The sequence below is a fragment of the Delphinus delphis genome, chromosome 9 (genome assembly GCF_949987515.2).
Source record: "Delphinus delphis chromosome 9, mDelDel1.2, whole genome shotgun sequence".
Lineage (NCBI taxonomy): Eukaryota > Metazoa > Chordata > Mammalia > Artiodactyla > Delphinidae > Delphinus > Delphinus delphis.
Window position 1 is genome coordinate 2,865,876 of NC_082691.1, and position 12,748 is coordinate 2,878,623.

A 12,748-nucleotide genomic window follows, 5' to 3' on the forward strand; every position below is an offset into this window, starting at 1 on the left:
AAGTCTGAATTAAGTTTTTTTTACATTAGAAAATAATGCAAGAACTGAAACATTTTCCTCATTTAGAAAGTATTTTTATTTTAGCAGTACCATTATCTTGCAACATAGGTTAAGAAAGATAGCAGAATAGTTTTTAATTTTAAATTTATTTTTAAAAATAAGAAAAAACCTAATAAAATAATATTTGTAAAGCTAGTGTTACAAGTACAGATATTTTCAATTAATTTTTCACTGTTGAATTGATTGCCCATGGTCAACAGGAGTGAGATTCCCAGCTGCTGCTGCAGTTATATGTCACTATTTGTCCTTATTCTGCCAGATGCATGATTAGGTAATTTATGAAATAACAAAAGGAGGTCATAGTTCATTTAAACAGCAAATTGTAGAAAAATTTCTTTGAGAAATTGAATAATTCAAAAGAAATACTCAACCTCATTTTCTATTGGGAGGTAACAAGAGGTGCATTTACATCAAAATTTTAAGGGGTGTGTGTGTGTGTGTGTGTGTGTATTTATACCTATATTTTAAGACAGAATTTTAAAGCAGTAATAAATTATGAATTTGGCCCCTAATGGAAGTTTGTTAGAATATCAGAAGTTTGCACAGAACAAGTTTTTCTTATTGAACTCAATTGCCTGCCTTCATTTAGACTTGAAAGGTCAAATCTCAAGCTTTCTCTTGTAAAGATATTGGCTTACAGAACCTCTTGCTTATTGTAAGACAGCATATCTGACATGGACTTTGTGAATTTAGAGTCAAAATGTGCATTTAGGACCCTACTAGAATTTTGTTCTCAATAAAGTTCTTATAAAATAGCTTTATAAATTTAATGAATGTCACATTGTAAAACAGTGACATAAGACCCCTGAGAATCACATCCTGCTGGTTCTCCTCTGGCTCTTCCTACTTCTCGCCAGTCTCCCTGTGGACAACTTTTCTACAAAATGCCTCTTAAGTATTCCTGCTTTCCCAGTGTTCAGACTCACTTTGCTACCCACTTTGAATATTCTCAAAACACTGCTAAGTCTACCAGAGCCACCTACATGTTCATGATCTCCAAATTAACTGTATGCACTGCTGTCTCCTTACCAGCAGTGATTACCCATCTGCCACCTTTCTATGTCCTGATGTTAGAGTCTGGGCCACCAGAGAGGGACTGGGAGAAAGGCAGAGGGAGGGATTTTATCCCCATGTAGATTTCAAAGGTTATCTCTTTCTGCTTCCTCCTAAAATTTGGGTTCCATCTATGTTGCTCTATTTATAATTACTTTAATAGTCTATGTTCCCTTCTTATATTGTACATGGTGTTTACTCTGCATTGAACACATTTTTCCACTCATTTAGTTGGTTGATTTATACTCATTCTAGGTTCAAACATGACCTTCTCTTGGAATATTGTTTAAAAACCTATACATTGTTTAACAAGGACCTAGAAGACCTAAAGAGCAAAAAAACAATGATGAACAACACAATAACTGAAATTAAAAATTGTCTAGAAGGGATCAATAGCAGAATAACTGAGGCAGGAGAACAGATAAATTATCTGGAAGATAAAATAGTGGAAATAACTACTGCAGAGCAGAATAAAGAAAAAATAATGAAAAGAATTGAGGACAGTTTCAGAGACTTCTGGGACAACATTAAATGCACCAACATTCAAATTATAGGGGTCCCAGGAGAAGAAGAGAAAAATAAAGGGACTGAGAAAATATCTGAAGAGATTATAGTTGAAAACTTCCCTAATATGGGAAAAGAAATAGTTAATCAAGTCCAGGAAGCACAGAGAGTGCCATAAGGATAAATCCAAGGCAAAACACACCAAGACACATATTAATCAAACTATCAAATATAAAATACAAAGAAAAAAATATTAAAAGCAGCAAGGGAAAAACATAGGGTTAACAGCTGATCTTTAACAGCAAAGGAATCCCCATAGGGTTAACAGCTGATCTTTCAGCAGGAACTCTGCAAGCCAGAAGGGAGTGGCAGGACATTTTTAAAGTGATGAAGGAGAAAATTCTACAGCCAAGATTACTCTACCCAGCAAGGATTTCATTCAGATTGGATGGAGAAATTAAAACCTTTACAGACAAGCAAAAGCTAAGAGAATTCAGCACTGTCAAACCAGCTTTAAAACAAATACTAAAGGAACTTCTCTAGGCAGGAAACACAAGATAAGAAAAAGATCTACAATAACAAACCCAAACAATTAAGAAAATGGTAATAGGAACATACATATCAATAATTACCTTAAATGTAAATAGTTAAAATGCTCTAACCAAAGAACATAGACTGGCTGAATGGATACAAAAACAAGAACGGTATATATGTTGTCTACAAGAGACCCCTTGGGACCTAGGGACACATACAGACTGAAAGTGAGGGGATGGAAAAAGATATTCCATGCAAATGGAAATCAAAAGAAAGCTGAGGTAGCAATTCTCATATTAGACAAAATAGACTTTAAAACAAAGACTATTACAAGAGACAAAGAAGGACACTATATAATGATTAAGGGATCAATACAAGAAAAAGATATAACAATTGTAAATATTTATACACCCAACATAGGAGCACCTCAATACATAAGGCAAGTACTAACAGCCATAAAAGAGGAAATTGACAGTAACACAATCATTGTAGGGGACTTTAACAACCCACTTTAACCAATGGAAAGATCATCCAAACTGAAAATAAATAAGGAAACACAAGCTTTAAATGATACATTAAACAAGATGGACTTAGTTGATATTTATAGGACATTCCATCCAAAAACAACAGAATACACTTTCTTCTCAAGTGCTCATGGAACAGTCTACTGGATGGATCGTATCTTAAATCACAGATCAAACCTTGGTACATTTAAGAAAATTGAAATCATATCAAGTATATTTTCTGACCACAACACTATGAGACTAGATATCAATTACAGGAAAACAACTGTAAAAAATACAAACACATGGAGGCTAAACAATACACTACTTAATAACCAAGAGATCACTGAAGAAATCAAAGAGGAAATTAAAAAAATACCTAGAAAAAAATGACAATGAAAACACAATGAACCAAAACTTATGGGATGCAACAAGAGCAGGTTCTAAGAGGGAAATTTATAGCAATACAATCCTACCTTAAGAGAAAAGAAGCATCTCGAATAAAAAACCTAATCTTACACGTAAAGCTATTACAGGAAGAAGAAGAAGAAGAAGAAGAACAACAACAACAACAACAAAAAAAAACAAAGTTAGCAGAAGGAAAGAAATCATAAAGATCAGATCAGAAATAAATGAAAAAGAAAGGAAGGAAATCATAGCAAAGATCAATAAAGCTAAAAGCTGGTTCTTTGAGAAGATAAACAAAATCAATAAACCATTAGCCAGAGTCATCAAGAGAAAAAGGGAGAAGACTCAAATCAATAGAATTACAAATGAAGAAGGAGAAGTAACAACTGACCCTTCAGAAATACAAAGAATTATGAGAGATTACTACAAGCGACTCTATTGCAATAAAATGAACAACCTGGAAGAAATGGACACATTATTAGAAATGTACAACCTTCTGAGACTGAACCAGGAAGATATAGAAAGTATGAACAGACCAATCACAAGCACTGAAATTGAAACTGTGATGAAAATTCTTCCAACCAACAAAAGCCCAAGACCAGATGGCTTCACAGGTAAATTCTATCAAATATTTAGAGAAGAGCTAACACGTATCTTCTCAAACTCTTCCAAAATATAGCAGAGGGAGGAATATGTCCAAACTCAATCTACAAGGCCACCATCACCCTGATACCAAAACCAGAAAATGATGTCACAAAGAAAGAAAACTACAGGCCAATATCATTGATGAATATAGATGGCAAAATCCTCAACAAAATACGAGCAAACAGGATTCAACAGCACATTAAAAGGATCATCCTCCATGATCAAGTGGGGTTTATCCCAGGAATGCAATGATTCTTCAATATACACAAATCAATCAATGTGATACACCATATTAACAAATTGAAGGAGAAGAACCATATGATCATCTCAATAGATGCAGAGAAAGCTTTCAACAAAATTCAACACCCATTTATGATAAAAACCCTGCAGATGGTTTCCCTGGTGGTGCAGTGGTTGAGAGTCCACCTGCCAATGCAGGGGACACAGGTTCATGCCCCAGTCCAGGAAGATCCCACATGTCGCAGAGTGGCTAGGCCCGTGAGCCATGGCCTCTGAGCCTGCACGTCCGGAGTCTGTGCTGCGCAATGGGAGAGGCCACAACAGTGAGAAGCCTGTGTACCAAAAAAAAAAAAAAAAAAAAAAAAAAACAAACCTGCAGAAAGTAGGCATAGAGGGAACTTACCTCAACCTAATAAGGGCCATATATGAAAAACCCACAGCCAACATCATCCTCAATGGTGAAAAACTGAAATCATTTCCACTAAGATCAGTACCAAGACAAGGTTGCCCACTCTCACCACTATTATTCAACATAGATTTGGAAGTTTTAGCCACAGCATTCAGAGAAGAAAAAGAAATAAAAAGAATCCAAATTGGAAAAGAAGAAGTAAAGCTGTCACTGTTTGAAGATGACATGATACTATACATAGAGAATCCTAAAGATGCTACCAGAAAACTTCTAGAGCTAATCAATGAATTTGGTAAAGTAGCAGGATACAAAATTAATGAACAGAAATCTCTTGCATTCCTTTATAGTAATGATGAAAAATCTGAAAATGAAATTAAGAAAACACTCCCATTTCCATTGCAACAAAAAGAATAAAATACCTAAGAATACACCTACCTGAGGAGACAAAAGACCTGTATGCAGAAAATTATAAAACACTGATGAAAAAAATTAAAGATGATACAAATAAATGGATAGATATACCATGTTCTTGGATGGGAAGAATCAACATTGTGAAAATGACTATACTACCCAAAGCAATCTACAGATTCAATGCAATCCCTGTCAAACTACTAGTGACATTTTTCACAGAACTAGAACAAAAAATTTCACAATTTGTATAGAAACACAAAAGACCCAGAAGAGAAAAAGCAATCTTGAGTAAGAAAAACAGAGCTGGAGGATTCATGTTCCTGACTTCAGACTATACTATGAAGCTACAGTAATCAAGATAGTATGGTACTGGCACAAAAACAGAAATATAGAAAGCCCAGAGAAAAACCCATGCACATATGGTCACCTTATCTTTAATAAAGGAGGCAAGAATATACAATGGAGAAAAACCAGCCTCTTCTGTAACCGGTGCTGGGAAAACTGGACAGCTACATGAAAAGAATGAAATTAGAACACTCTCTAACACCATACACAAAAATAAACTGAAAATGGATTAAAGACCTAAATGGAAGGCTAGATATTATCAACCTCTTAGAGGAAAACATAGACAGAACACTCTATGACATCAATTACAGCAAAATCCTTTTGACTCACCTCCTAGAGAAATGGAAATAAAAACAAAAATAAACAAATGGGACCTAATGAAACTTAGAAGCTTTTGCACAGCAAAGGAAACCATAAACAAGATGAAAAGACAACCCTCAGAATGGGAGAAAATATTTGCACATGAAGCAACTGACAAAGGATTAATCTCCAAAATTTACAAGCAGCTCATGCAGCTCAATATCAAAAAAACAAACAACACAATCCAAAAATTGGCAGAAGACCTAAATAGACATTTCTCCATAGAAGATATATAGAGAGGCAACAAACACATGAAAGAATGCTCATCATCATTAATCAGTAGAGAAATGCAAATCAAAACTACAATGTGATATCATCTCACACTGGTCAGAATGGCCATCATCTAAAAGTCTAGAAACAATAAATGCTGGAGAGAGTGTGGAGAAAAGGGACCCCTCTTGCACTGTTGGTGGGAATATAAATTAATACAGCCACTGGGGAGATCAGTATGGAGGTTCCTTAAAAACTAAAAATAGAACTACCATACGACCCAGCCATCCCACTACTGGGCATATACCCTGAGAAAACCATAATTCAAAAAGAGTCATGTACCACAATGTTCATTGCAGCACTATTTCCAATAGCCAGGACATGGAAGCAACCTAATTGTCCATCGACAGATGAATGGATGAAGAATATGTGGCACATATATACAATTGTCTATTACTCAGCCATAAAACGAAACAAAATTGAGTTATTTGTAGTGAGGTGACTGGACCTAGAGTCTGTCATACAGACTGAAGTAAGTCAGAAAGAGAAAAACAAATACCATATGCTAACACATATATATGGAATCTAAAAAAACCCACAAAATAACAAAAAAGAATAGTCATGAAGAACCTAGGAGCAAGACAGGAATAGAGACGCAGTCCTACTAGTGAATGGACTTGTGGACACAGGGAGGGAGAAGGGTAAGCTGGAGCAAAGTGAGAGAGTGGCATGGACATGTATACACTACCAAATGTAAAATAGATAGCTAGTGGAAAGCAGCTGCATAGCACAGGGAGATCAGCTCAGTGCTCTGTGACCACCTAGAGGGGTGGGATAGGGAGGATGGGAGAGAGGGAGATGCAAGAGGGAAGAGATATGGGGGTATATGTATATGTATAGCTGATTCACTTTGTTATAAAGCAGAGACTAACACACCATTGTAAAGCAATTATACTCCAATAAAGATGTTAAAAAAAAAAAAACAACCTATCCATTTACTCTCAAATACACTGGGCATATCTCTTTCATAGTCCTTACACACTATATGCAATTGTCTGGGTAATTTTATATTTCTGCTACCAGTTGTTTGGCTATTTGATATGAATGACTACATTGTATTCATATTAGCATCCTAACGACTATACTAGTTTTCACATATGATTAACTGAATATTTCTTGAGCAAAGAAATTAATAGACCGTAGAATGAGCAAATTGGTGAATGACGATGTCTGCTAAAAACACATTGCTTCTTGGGAAAATAGTTTCTGCTACTAAAGATATGTAGCTGTGCCCTTAGAAAATATAATTATCTACGAAGTTTGCTTGAGACATGCCGAACAGTCTTTTAATCTTGTCTAAAATAAAATGATGCTTGTCTCTTAGAACCGTGTTTCTGGTTAGGTAGTAGATGAAGATGTCATAATTGCTGGCCAGTACAATGAAGGTCTCTGTCAATGGGGAGCTCGTCTATATGCCAATGACCCACAAGTTTCAATGTGGTGATCAAGGTGATTAATTGCCTTGGTGGTAGTTAGTTGGTCAGGATACCATTTAAGGTCCCAGCTAATATGTAGAACAAATATTTCTTCCTGATGTATCAAGAAAGGTTCCAAAGACACTTGAGGTAGTCCTTGAAAAAAAATGTTGGAATAAACAAGATAACAGAAGAAAAGTTTAGAAAACAGAGTTACAAGGAGAGAAAATGGAATAATTGGTGAAAGGAGACCTGAAGATTTAAGCAGTTGTGAGTAGTTCAGGGTGACATTGTCATGGAAACATAACATGAATGATGGCGGGTGGCAGACACTGTTTAGGCAAGAGGAATGAAAAGGAAGCTGGAAAAGTAAATCCTAAAGTCCAAATATGGCACAAGGTGAAGAAGACTCTTTACTGCTACTTTTACTGCTATCTAGAAGTCATTGAGATTTTACTATGTATCAGAGATAAGGCTAAAACCATTAAACTTATTACCTCATTTAATTTCCTCTTGAATCATATAAGACAGAAGATTATTTTTAAGATTGTTTTACAGATGAGGAAACTGAACTTTGGTCAAAATTAGTGACTTTCTGTAAGTCACCCTGCTAGCATACGGTAGAGTCAGAATTTGAAGCCAATGTTCTTAATGACTATATTCTACAGCCACATTTTCAAGTCTGGCTTTAACTCAGTTTACCCATGGAGATGTTTCCAGGTAAGGATTTGCCAGTCATTGACTGGAGCTATGCTTTGCCTTCAGCTCAACTGACTGCACATTGATTCCTCCTGAACAGATACTGCTGTTCATTTGGACACTTAGCTTATGTTCACATCCACTGAGTCCCATATGACACACACCCAAACTCACACACGCACACTGACCCTTCACTCTCTCACCTGGAGAATTTCTACACTTCTCCCTGTAGACTCAGATCTCTGACCTCTGAGGTCTTCCTCAGGCCCCACTCACTCAAGAGGCTTTCTCTGACCACTTTGTTTTTTCGTGTTTTATCATTGAGTATATGGCAGGAACAGTGATAACTAGGCTTAATGATTGTTGAGTTTTTAAACCAAAATTACTTGCCAGAGATATGCATTATCAAAAGTCACATATATTTAGGTTTGAATGGAAGTGCAGTTAGCTGTGTGGAGTGGCCAATATAAGGTCACATCTCTTCAGAAGGTACAGTGATTATAGGAAAGTCCCCTACTGAGTCCAGTGTCAGTAGGAATTATCTTCACATCTCTCCTTGCTTGGTTCTGCCACTGGCACCATCTTCCTCCTCATTTCTATTATGATTGATGTTTCTTTCATCATTCTTTCCAGTATTGGGCTTAAGATATTGCTCCCAGGAGTCACTTGAGACCCAGGAACAAAGGTGATGATTCAGAGCACTCCCTGGGGTGAGGCATGCATCTCCTCAACCACATGCTCTGAGGAAAAAATGTCATACACAAGCATGTACTAAGTCTAACTTTCAGTCCCCTTTTATAATGCTATGCAGAGCTGGGGTGTCATCTGAGGGGAATGTCACCTACCAAGGCCTGCTGTTACACCCTTTTCATTCTGAACTAGACCATCTTCTACAGGAAACCCAGGAATGATGGCTTCAAGGTTTGCCTTTAGCATTCTATTTTCAGGGTTCTTGTTGCTTAGTTCTCAAGAAGGGATATTCATTGATCAAGTAAGGCTCTAAAGTGATTAAGCTTACTCTTCCTGATCATGATATCTACCAATCCTTAAATTCAAGGGGGCCCCAGAGACGACCAAAATAGACCACAGTTACAGTTGAAATGGATGACAGTTATGTGAGGGTACTAGCCCAGCCACCTCCACCTGTGAACTGAGTGAGCTGTCTTCCAACTCCCCAGTGGAAGAAGAGTTTACAGAGAGCAGCTACCCACAGACTCAAGACCTGTGTTTTCTGGAAGGCCCTTGTTTTGCACGGCTTCCTTGAACCATGGGTCTGTTCTCAGCCTGAATGTGGCCCAGGCTGGAGAGCAAATTGACAGGTGAGGAAGCCCAGGTCAGTTTCTGTCACACCTTCTGTTGTGGAACATTCCATTCTCCAAATCCTAGGTCCTCAAGTCAAATCATCTCACTTATATTGACCCAAATGTTCTAAGTGGTATCATGCTAAGTCTTGTCTTAACTCAAGTGACCTAGGAGCTCCAAGCACCCCAATCCTAGCTACTGTCTGTCTACACCAGCCAGTGATGTTTGGGTTTTATTTCTCCCAGTGCTTCAGTTGTAGCTCCCATAGGATGGAAATTCTTCACCATATCTCACCTGACTACCTAATACTCAGGCAACATTAACCTACATTCTGTTCATGAAAAGCCTGAAACCCTCACGCACCTGTGCCTTCAAACACACCCCCTTCTTCTCACTGGGATGGCCTTTCCCATATCCTGTTTCGGGACCTAATTATTTCCTTCCTTTCAAAATGCATCTCAGGTGTCATCTCCTCGAGGTAGACATTCCTGGTGCTCCCAGGTCAACTGGCTCTCAACTTGGTCTCCTTAGTATGTACTTCTACATTCTGAACTTTTCTCACCATCAATATTTTCATAAATGCCTGATTTTTCTTTATTTTCCACTAGAATTTTATGTTCTTGAGACCATGAATATGTTTCATTGTAATTTTTATTCACCATATGTATTTCAGGATTAATCAATAAGCTTTGTTTGTTCATTAATGATTTTACTTCTTGTCAGTAAACCTGTTCATAAATATTATCCTAATCATATGAATAATAATTAAGTAAAAAAGAAATAATTGATAACCTATTTCTAATGTGTTCTGCTTAGAGACTTAAGCTCCTTATGTGCTTTGTCTCACCAAATCTTCTTAACAATCACTGCAAAATGAATTATTATTAGTCCCATTTTACCTGTGATTAAACTGGGATATTCAAATAACTTGCCTGATGTTTCATATCAAGTAAGCAGCTGAACTGGTATTTTAATCTAAACACCCATTAAACTAATAATTGGTTGAAACCAGCAGAGTTCACTTAGAATATGAATTTTGACATCTTCCCATGTAAATATACAATTAATTATTGAGACATTACAAGTGCTGATGAATCAGTTGATAATTTTCTTCTTACATAAGTATTTTGTACTTAGAAAAAGTATACCACATGCAATCTATATTCAGATGCCAAGTTATAGCTGTGCTTTCATCAGATGAATCAATTTCATATTTGTTTCCTAGATTAGCTGTGAACTCTGTCGGTAATTAAATTGCATTTAATCAATTTGGGAGAGAAAAACCATCTGTCAGGTGTGTGAACCTAATTAGCCACGGTGTTTTGAATGGACCAGTATATAATGGTAGTGATTTTACTATCAAGAGTTACAATTCAAACAAACAAAATTTTATCATTACACTTTATGTGAATCTCAACAGCTCATCAAAAGTCTATTTCTGGGAAAATCTTCATACTTTGGCTTGGAAAATAACATTTTATGGGAGATTGCATTTGAATGAAGACATCTGTAGTGGGGCTAGAATTTATAGAATGCCTCTCATGGAAGATAATAGCCAGATCATCCAAACACATTTGCACTGGATACATATCCTGGGCATGACACACATTTGTCGGGCACCCCTGTAATAGGTACTGTGCAGGGTACTGTAGTACTCAAGGATGAGAAAGATACCGTCCCTACACACAGTGTTGTATAGTATAGTCTAGGGTGGTAGTTTTGTGGATTAACAAAAGAAATCTAAAACTTCCTGAGCTCTATCTAACAATTTCTGTTCTAAATCCTCATTTAATCCTCACAGCCTTCTCACGGTGGTCATTTCTATTTTACACAAAGACACTCCAGTTGATGAGGGCAGAGACATAATAACAAGAGAGAGAGAGTCAGCAAAACTGGCTTCCAAAAGGTAATCAAACCTTTGAAATAATGGTGAATTTTCTCATGTGGCACTGAATTAGATTTTACTATAGTGCCCAAAGTCATAAAGGTTTACAAAAACCCTTTGAACAGAAGTATGAAAAGAAGGGGCTCTCCAGAGTAAAAGAAAATTTTATCACTTGGGAAATAAGTGAAGTTCCAGAATTTTCACAGATTTTTTTTAACAAAAAGAAGTATCTAGACAACTGGCATGTAGATGATTAGATCTGACATTTACAGGCTGAAATTTTGTAATTTCAGACAACGAGGCTAAGATATTATGGAGTCAGAACTCTACTGTAAAACAAAAAATGACTTACTTGACATATGAGAACATGTATAAGGTAGGAGGAAAATAGGGGCAGTAGATGACAAAGTGATAATTCATCGAAGGACATGGAACTCTGGCGTTAATTATCCTCAGTCATCTGAGCACTGCTTTGCCTACAGGAAGAATTACAAATTCCCTTGCATGGTCTGTAAGTCTCTTCATGTGTAAACTCTGGCTCCCTCCCCAAAGACTTGCTGCCTCCCAGAAACAACTGAATGTCCTAAAGCTAAACAGTAAGCTATTTTTTTTAGTGGGCAATCCATTGTTCTTTCTTTCATAAGAACTACTAAGATTTATAGAAGAATTATTATTAAGAATTATAGAAGAGGTTAATTGAATGTCTTGTGCAATTCACTATGAGAGCTGCAAGGATGCCCATATTTCCTAAGACCACAAAGCCAAGGTCACTTTTAGGTATCATTATCACAAAGAAACAAAGCTTTTATCACTTCAAGAGTTAATGCCAGCATTTGCAGTGTGCAAGATTCAACTTCATGCCTCAGCAAAATTACAAATGGCATTGCATATTGATTTATGAATAGACAAAACTTGGAATACTAAGTCTGCAAATGTCAGGAGTTTACTCTATTACAAATGACAACAACTGAACCTAATTCCAAGCAATCATATTCCTTGAAATTTAAATTCAATACCTGTACCTTCCACAACAAGAACTAGTACTTGTCTTTGTTGACAGCATCTCACTACATCACAAAGGTGCTATCACTAATGGACACACTTTGTGAAGTTACGGCTTTCCTTTACAAGGCAAGACATTTATGAATGAGAAATGTAACCATTCCAAAATTCTGATCAAAGGAAAGAGGTTCTGTCAACAAACATAACGGGGGAAAATCTGAGAGACAAAAGCATATAAATGGAGTCAGGGAGTGGAATGAGGGGTGTCTTGAGGACTTGCAGAAAATGGGTCTGCAGGGACCCTGGCTTATTTTGTATTAGGTTGAGATAACACAAACATATCCATGGAGACCATTCTTCACTCCCCCAAGGAATTCTATTATTCCAGGTTCTTTTTTTCATTAAATAAATCATTCAAATTATATAAGTGACCCAGAGCAGGCAAAATGTTGTGTCCAAGTCCTCCATCTCTGCCTTCATCAGCTCACTTCTGGGGGTCCCCATGGATAACTATGCTCTCAGGAGCATTAACAAACTTTAACTGGACCATTGTAAAGTCTTTTCTTCCTTGATTCCATCATTAACATAATACATAGACCAAGCCCTCGAATTCCATAATCCCTCAGTAATATATTCGACTCAGCTCTTCTTCTAAGAAGAATGTAGCAGACACGGTGTAACACTGATATTTATATAACATTTA